Raw genomic sequence first — 10099 nt, 5'->3', positions numbered from 1 at the left:
CCCCGTTAAGTTACACTAGTACAGGAAACGTCAATATTTTTCCATATACTGACCCCAGAATTTCATATCGGGTGCATGACGTAATTCAGTGAGTGTTGTTGCACTCTTTATTTCTATTTAATTCAGTATTGTCAATTCTATTCAGGCTATTAAACATATTTATGATATTTACATAATATTAATACTTGTAGATGCGTATGTAATAAAAAGGTTATTATCTTTGCATCGGTATAATAATACGCACTCGTTCTTCAGCGGAAGAATATTGCGCTCCTAAAGCCGCGCAATATTTCCGCTGAAGAATTCGTGCATATTTCCCGATACAAAGCTAATAACCTATAAATATCAAGTACAAAACTCCAGAAAAGCAAGATTCAATGAGCGTACTTATTTTATAACTATTTTGTCTTTATGTATACAATCATATGCTTAGTCTGTGTGGATGTGAATGCATTTGCAAGTATTCCTATCTTTTTGTTTAGGGAAAAATAGCTGGCTTCTTTCTTTCCTTTTTATGTAGCGTTTATTTTTCTTTTGTCCTTCTTCGCAAAAGCGTTCCTTAACATCAAGCAGTAGACGTTTCTACTGATTAGCTCTATGATAATAATAAGAGCCGTGCCATGGGAAAATCAACATAGTGGCTTTGCGACCAGCATGGATCCAGACCAGCCTGCGCATCCGCGCAGTCTGGTCAGGATCCTTGCTGTTCGCTAACAGTTTCTCTAATTGCAGTAGGCTTTAAAAGCGAACAGCATGGATCCTGACCAGACTGCGCGGATGCGCAGGCTGGTCTGGATCCATGCTGGTCGCAAACCCACTATGTTGGTTTTCTCATGGCACGGCTCATAACATTTATGTGTAAAATGGTAATGCAATTAGAATTCATTTTCAGTAGTTTGCTGCTTAAACATAATATATATTACATATGAAACTGTTGTTTCAAAAATATATCAAGCAAGCCGTAGGATATTGCGTTGTCTCAAATATCAATCAAATATTAATCGTAAAATATCGTTTATAAATGTTGTAGCAGGCTTGGCAGTAACGTTAGATTTACAAAAATGTGGCAAACAGGAACTTCATGACGGTGACAATGAATCAATTAAATGAAATGAGTCTAATGCCCCAGTTTATTAGCTGAAGGAAGGCAATTATAAGAATGAACATTCTTACATAATTCATGTTTTTTTTTTAAATATTTTTCTTGCTATTCACTGTCATTAAACATGGTTCATATAGCAAAGCTGGCACGTCCATAATAGGCATACCACATCTTAAAGAAGGCAAGGCTCAATCAAACCGAGCCTGCAACATTTTCGTTTTTATCGTGTTGAGCGATCTGTGAAGTTTCCACTTTTCTCTATTAACCTATTCACTATTTCTAACACATCTGTGAGCAAGAATTGAGCACAGTTCACCTTTTTATGTATTTTGAACTGATATGGATATCCACTAAGCAAATACATAATGGATGCAAATATTTCACATCAGACATACTTACCTCAGTCTTAATCCAATGAGATTTAGCTGAATTATATATTGTTTCAGACCGAAATCTATCTGACGTTAATCTGAACTTAATGATTTCTTTTGACACTTGGTAATATCACACAGGTAATGACATCAAAGATAAAATTCAGACTCAGACAATACGCTTATTTTTAAGCTAATGCGATATTCTTGGCTGATGTTTAAAGATTCTTCAGAGAAATCTACCCTTATCTTTTATCTTCCGAAGAAACGATAGCATTACAAAAAATAATTAAACAATAAGCTTCTAGGAGTGTTGCACATCTAATTATTCCTCATTAACAGACACTATCCTAAATAGTTTTGTTACTTTAATGCTTCCAAAGGATCTTTCTATAGATTAGATTACCGCACAGCAAGCCGGAGAAAGTAAACGAAAATACAATGAGATGCATCTGGTGCAGTTTTGTTTAATAAATATGGATGAATATCCAACAAGGAAAGAAAAAAGAAAATCGCAGCGTCCCCAAACAAAAAGAACAAATAAAGAAATACAGAGGGTCAACGCCTCGGAACGGTCAGTAGAAAACAACACTGGAAAGATTTAACCCAATAGAGAAAAATAATTCGACAAGTCCGAACACAGGAACTTTCCTTTGCAAAGGTGTTCTTATGCCGTTCAGCTTTATTATTATGTCAACAAATAAGAAGAGAAGTTTTTTTCTAACTGCAACCAAGTTGTTTATTACATATATTCGCTGAGTCTTTTCTGTAATGTAAAAATGAAAAAAAGCTGTAATTGCATTATTCTCATATATGGGTTCATGTTGCATATGGCAGTATGATTAAGTTTCTGGTATTTTTATTAGTCAAACAACACCAAGAGCTAATTCTTTGTATGTTCAGTGTAAAATGACTCTATATCTCGAAGTCCAAAGTAAAAAAAAAAACTGTTGCATTGTAATTTCTTATTCTTCCTTGACGGTTTAGTAGGATGGATGGAAGTTTAGAGGAATATCTTTGCTTTGTTACCATGTCTGCCTCATTATATCTCTTCTCCACAGAACCTGTCTTCAGTCCAATATTTTGATTAGGTATTTATTTACGTTCAACACTTAATTTAATTGTTAGAATGCTATGGTTGTGTTCTGTAATTTGGCGTATAATGATTTTGCTTTTTGAGGTCTGACTGGATTATTTTTACAAATTTGGTGGTTGTTTACTGGCTTCCAATATATGAGGAATAATACTTAGAGTATGAATCAGTTTTAATCGCATCAATATACTTTGTTGTTTTGCTCAAATTATATTTTGTTATTGACAAATGATGTGATGTGAGTATTGAAAGTATGAATTTGACATAAAGACTGTGTAAGGCTTCTGAAAATTCAATACTTGTACAAATTTAACAAAGAAAACCTCAATCATTTCGTGATCTTTCATGTCCTGTAGCATGAGACTTGGCTGAGGTTTGCATATCGAAATTAATTCAACAAAATGGACGAATGGTGCAAGTTCACAACAACGAACAACTTCTTTGAGGATTTCAGAGTAAGACATGCAATGCTCTTACATGGACAGTCGAAGAAGCATGTTAAATGTTTCGTCAGAAGATTGAACTAGAAGAATTGTTAAAGGTGATTTACAGATGAGAAGTCTGTTTTTGTATGCGGTCGTTACGCTTTTGTATTATTATTATTCTATAGTATCATGATTTGAATTTGGATCTCTCGCAGCCTGCACTCCCCGCATATTCCTACAAGTGGACACGGAAACAGATAGTGTATTTTGTTCGTTCGTGCTAGGTACTCAGAAAAGTACTATTATTATTATTATCACCTGTTGTACATGTGCTGCAACAGTACAATATTTAGATATAGAACCTAAATTTGTTTTAGATAGAAAAACATTAAATGAAGTCGAGAAATCTAAGTCCTTCAAATAACCAAACATGATATTAAAATATTTATGTGAAATTTATGAAAGTTATTTTTTTTTCAAGAAACTGAAAATTATAATTATATCTACTTCAGTGCTGTCACCACAAAGAATGATACTTCTTGCCTTTTACAAGATGAGACATTAATTTGCTTCCCTTGCAATTGAATGGAAAAGGCGTTTAGACATAAAATACTATTATTTTGCAACAAAGATATTTACAATATAATCACATGTGTTTGATTTACCCTTTAAGAACTGCATCAGATTTTTATGTCAGCTTATACAATTATGTATGTTAGATGTTTTGATACCTGACAGGTAGGATTAGTAAAGGTTCAATTATATTCGTTAGTATTTCCTATGCCTACAATAAGGAGATTCACCATCTAAAAATAACACATTGAAATACACCCCATGATGTAGTTGAAAAGAATTTATGAGAACGTAGTTAGAACTTTGCAGACTATGTGAAATTAAACACAAAAAAAATGTAGTAATTAGATTTTATGCGATGTCATTTTGTTTAAAGACTAATAGTGTTTCTACAATGTAAATACGGAAAGCTTTGGATGTAATATCTTAGGTAGAAAAATATCATGCTATCATAAAAGTAAGATTTCAATCGGATTGTTATGTCTATGTCTGATTGAACGTATCGGGCCATATGACAGTATGACAGCCAAAAACGTCTACATCGAATTAGAGGCCAACGATTATTTTAATATGGCTCCCAAAAATGTTCGTTTATCCTTATTTCTATACATCTTTAAACGATCCAACCGGTCACATTCAGACACACTGTTTTATTTTCATTCAAATCGTACTTTTCAAGCTATCTTTAAATTGCAGTTAAGAACAATAAATTCAAATGACACATTAAAATTCTCTTATTTCATAGCCTTATTAATATTTGTAACCTATTTCTGCCATTTTGAAACAAGAAGAACTACGCTCTGACGCTAGAATAACAAGAGCTGCCGCTGTTAGTGACAAATGCTCCCGAGCATTTATGTCAAATAACTTAAAACTCCGTACATCGACGAAAGAGTTCTGGAATAGACAAGAAACAGACCATGTTAACTTTTGAACTCTAAGTGTGAACGTTATCTTAGAGCTAGGGATCTGTTCATACGCATACACGTCGTCTCAGACCCAGTTAACTTTTGACATTTAAGTCTGACCTTAGCTCTGGAACTCATGGTCTTGCGCACGACACATTTTCGCAAAATGGTAAACATTTATCCTAAGATATTTAAAAATCTCTTCATGAAAGTCAGAGTTATATATATGGACCGGACACGAAATTGACCCTGTTAAACTTTGGCCTTTGAGTGTGATTTTTGACGTTGGACCTAGGAGTCCGGATCTTGCGCTTGACACGTTCCAAGAATTTCATTCTAAATATGTTTTAGTTCCAGCAGACAAGGCGGCTAACACCATTATCATCATTTGACGCTTACATAATCTATATAAATGTTTTTCAAAACGAACTTAACAGTACCAAAACTTACGCATCGAGTAATTCTGATGAACATCGATTGATCAATGTTCACATCACTGAAGTTTCTAATTTAAATGTTCGTATAGGGGACCAGCAAATTAAACTCCCTACTATGTACTGGATTCCAAAATTACATAAACAACCATATAAAGCCCGTTTTATCGCTAATTCAAGCTCCTGTACCACCACAAATATTTCCAAGTTATTAACATCATGCCTTACTGCTGTTAAAGCCCACGTGAAAAGATATTGTGACAAAGTATACGAAAACACTGGTAAAAACTTATTTTGGTCGGTAAAAAATTCTGGCGAAATCCTGGATAAATTTAGAATAAAAAAATACAGGGTGTCTTCAGTCAGTACTTACGATTTCTCCACTCTTTATACGACTTTACCTCATAACTTAATAAAGGAAAAACTTACTGCCCTTATTGAAAAAACTTTTGCCAGGGGAAATGCTACTTTCCTCGTTTGCAATTTCGATAAAGCATTTTTTACTAGTTGCATTGTAAAGAATTTTACTGTGTGGACCTGTGACGAAGTTTGTAAAGCCCTTTCCTTTTTATTGAACAATATTTACGTCAGGTTTGGGAATGCAATTTTCAGACAAGTTATTGGTATTCCCATGGGAACAAATTGTGCACCCCTTGTTGCATATCTGTTTTTATATTGTTTTGAAAGAAATTTTATGTTGAGCCTTTCTCAAGATACACAGGCAGACATTTTAACTGCATTAAATAATAATTCACGCTATCTGGATGATATACTTAATATGGATAATCCGTTTTTTTGATCAGTTAGTGGAATATATATCCCAGAGAGCTGCAGTTAAATAAAACTAACAACTCGGATAATACTACTTCATTTCTAGATTTACACATCTCTATTAACGACAATTTCATACATACCAAAATTTATGACAAGAGGGATGATTTTAATTTCAGTATTGTAAATTTTCCACATTTGGATGGAGATGTACCCCAGGCTACATCTTATGGGGGTATATATTTCTCAGGTTATTCGGTTTGCAAGAGCGTGTAGTCATGTTGAAGATTTCAATGAACGTAGCTTATTTATTACAAATAGGCTTCTTCAGCAGGGCTACCGTTATTATAAATTACGTAAATACTTTTCTAAATTTTACTATCGTAATTCAGATTTGGTTTTAAAATACAATAGCAATTTAAAATCACTTCTGCAGGAAGGTATATCAAAACCCGCTTTTTATGGGGATGTGGTTTACAAACTTCGTAAGATTTCGGGTCATGGCAATTTTCCATTTGTATTTAATAAAGTAATTAAACGTTTTATGAAAAGAGGTTATGACCCAACTGTTTTGAGACACACCGCATGTTTGGTGTTCAACCCTTTTACAGTTGGACGCTACGCTTTCCTCTTTGATTGTGTCTGACGGATCAGGTGGAGGACTCTATGATTAGTAGTTCTTAAATCCCACCAGGACTGAGCTATTTTGATTTCCGTCTTCTGGCCTGTTTCGTCGGGCCCTTAAGGGTGTTTTCCTTGTTGCTCTGTCTTCTGCAAAGGCACTGAGTACATGCGTTTTAGGTTCTTAAGGATTGCATTTTTATATTATATTTACAAGGGCATCTTTTTGTTTTACATAACATACCTTCTGTTGCCTTTACGTATGTTAGAGTTTCACCTTGCGGGGATTACTTTTATTTACACTGTCTTGTGACTTTGGAACATGGTGGGGGTAAGAGTGAGGTTAGGTGCACCATAAACCGGTTTAAACTCCCCAGTGGTGGTTTTGCCACTGACCGTTCCAAGGCGGTGCCCCACTGTGTTCCTATATTTGTTTGTTTTGTCTTTTTGTGTTTCAGTTTTAGTGTTGTGTGCGAGGGTTGTTCGTGTGTGTCTTTTGGGGAGGCTGCGTGTTTTGAACGTGGCTTTCCCTGTTGGATATTCTTCCTTGTTTTTTTTATTATGGAAAACATTTATGTAAAATTATTTTGAAATCCATTTATATGGACTGGACACGAAACAGGCTCTGTTATAACTTTTGACCTCTAAGTGTGACCTTCACCTTAGAGATAGGAGCTGGGCCTTTTCCATGAAACTTTGTTTAATGTGTCTCATTATGATGAACGTTTATGCTACGTTATTTTTAATTCCCTAAATGGATAGCAGAGATACAGCCCGGACAAGAATAACATGGACTTTATGAACGGATGGTCGGACAGTGCGATTTTGATATGTTAACCTTCGGGGTCATAAAATACGTCGTATCCTTTAACTAGAAGCACGATGCAACAATAGTTAAACTATAGGTTCACAACTAGGTGAATAAACAAGGTCAATGAATTCAAGTAAATAAATGTAATAAAACAACATCAATGGTTATGCGAGGACATATTGGTGAACTGAATTCCCCGCTCCACATTTTTCTTACTCAAAAACATCTATTTTATTTGAAAATTAGCTTTCGCTTGCTTCAATTTTGGCAAACTGATTAAAGAATTTATTTTTTAACTGACCTTTTTACATCGTGTAGGGGTCCTTTTTGCTGTAAAGCGACAGGAATTCATAAAATTTTATACTTTTAATCATAAATGTCCGTTTAGACACCGGGAAAAATGTTTCAGCACAAATGCACCAGTATGCATAATTGAAAGTCTAAATGACGATTACATGGTGAAATTAAATTTTGGAAAGGTCATAAGGAGTTTTTGCGGGCCAATTTCTTTTCAAGAGATCATATTGGTTGAGAAAGAATTTCAATGTCGGCAATTTTAGTACATTTTATTACACATAGGAAGAATAAAGTTTTCTTACCTACCCTGTCCATGACGTGCAAACCATACCTAGATACCAAAAACGTCACATTTTTTTCGGCGGAGAAGGGGTACACGTATGGAACTTAATTAGGGCAAAGGAATACTAAAGAGCTTACACTCTCTCAGTCCAAGAAAACATGCATTAAAGGCTTACTTTTATATTATTATGTCTCCCACCACACAGTGGTGTGGGAGACATATTGATTTACTCCAGTCTGTGTGTGTGTGTGTGTGTCTGTGTGTGTGTGTGTCACAAAGCTTGTCCGCACTCTAAGTCAAACATTTCTCATCCAATTTTCACCAAACTTGAACAAAATGTGTTCAACCATAAGAACTCGGCCAAGTTGGATAACTAGCCAAATCGGTCCAGCCGTCTTGGAGTTATGGCCCTTGAATTACGAAAAATCGGTCCTTTTACTCTTGTCCGCACTCTAATTCAAATATTTCTCATCCAATCTTCACCAAACTTAAATAAAATGTGTTTGACCATAAGACCTCGGCCAAGTTTGATAACTAGCCAAATCGGTCTAGGCATTTTGGAGTTACGGCCCTTGAATTATCGAAAAATCGGCCTTTTTACTCTTGTCCGCACTCTAAGTCGAACATTTCTCATCCGATCTTCACCAAACTTGTACAAAATGTGTTTGACCATGGGACCTCATCCAAGTTCGATAACTAGCCAAATCGGTCCAGGCATTTTAGAGTTACGGCCCTTGAATTACCGAAAAAATCCGTCGTCTGTTTACTCTTGTCCGTTCTCTAAGTCGAACATTTCTCTTCCGATCTTCACCAAACTTGAACAAAATGTGTTTTGGCCATAAGACCTTACCCAAGTTCGATAACTAGCCAAATCCGCCCAGGCACTTTTGATTTATGGCCCTTGAATTACTGATTGGATCCACTCATCCAGACCATCTAATTGGATCCACTCGTCTAAAACATCTAGAGAAACTAACATTTTTCCTAGGGGCAGTTGTGGGAGACATGCGCTTTTCTCAAAAGCATCTCTAGTTTTCAAGTTGAGTTGACTACCCTAGTAGTGAGACAAAGTCCAAGGAACAACCCTTTGTTTATGTTATTAGGGCACTAGTTTGCCTAGGATACAAACACAGCGAACACAATTAGTTCTATACATTAGAAATATGATTTAAAAATTGCCAGATTTTTGTTGTCTCCGGCTGCTGTCCCTCAGCTTATTTACATTTCTCATTGTTTGTAAATATTACACTGTAGCGCGTCACATAAATACAAAGAAATATTGGAGTCAGGTGTTGAGTGGCTGCCATGTTTTGTTTGGACAGTTTGTCATGAAACCTTCAATATTTAAGGATCTTTTGTTCTTTTATGTATTTTCAACCCTTTCTGATATGTTAATGCAGTGCTTATTATTTTCTTCATATCGCTCCTCGTGCGGTCCCAATATATATATATATATATATATATTAAAAAAAAAAAAAAAAACTAAAAAAGAAAAAAAAATATTTTATTCCGCCTGCTTGCTTGCTCGCTCCAATTAAAAAAATTCCAAGACAAGAAATCAGTTTAGCATGGTCTGAAGTACAATTATTTTTTGTGTAACTAAGTGTAACCAGTTGACATAACAGGATGTCTTTTTTTTCCATTTTTTGTGTATACGCCGTTTTCAAATAGTATTTCAGTAACAATATATCTAACGGCGGTAAATTAACCTTACCAGTGTTACTGGATTCTGTACCAGTACAAACCTCTTTTCTGCACGTAACTGCCTAACTGACAACGTCCACACGCGAAATCAGAGGCGGTGGACAGATAATTTGAGACACAACGTCATTTATCAAATCGCCAAAGAGAATATACGCCTAATCCGTGCAAAGTTTGATAGCTGTGATGAAGTTAGTAAGATTACAGAACCAGTGCAAAAACTTATTACGTCATTAGACATTCTATTCAAACAAAGCGCATGTTTAAACAAAATACGCTGATTCAGGTGTCCCATTTATTCAGGTACTGTACGGTATTAAAGGAGAGGAGGTGTAATTGCAAGGGAGCACACATGCAAGAAGAAGGGATGGGAGGGGCGACGGGAATAAAATACTGATAAAAGGACAACCTCTTTACCGACAGTCTACCTGACCATTTCATGTTCTGCCGAACTAGGACGTACGATGGAGAAAAGTTTGGTCAACTGTTAACGAAACTATTTGGAGGCACAGTGTACTCAGAAGCAAAAGTAAATGTAATGAAAGGCATTGAATGTGCAAATTCTCTTTAAAACGTCATTTTCATGAGATTTTAGCTTTACTTAACTAGCTTACCTGGGGAGCATAAAAAGTAAACAGTAGGTGAAAACTCGTAATTATTTGAAGGCTTTTTGTGTAATTTGCTTAGAATAATAATTATAATGGTCTAT

This window comes from Mercenaria mercenaria, chromosome 18, assembly GCF_021730395.1.
Source record: "Mercenaria mercenaria strain notata chromosome 18, MADL_Memer_1, whole genome shotgun sequence".
In the NCBI taxonomy this organism is placed as follows: Eukaryota; Metazoa; Mollusca; class Bivalvia; order Venerida; family Veneridae; genus Mercenaria; species Mercenaria mercenaria.
The sequence above is the reverse complement of the archived record's forward strand: the minus strand, read 5'-3'. Positions refer to the sequence as shown.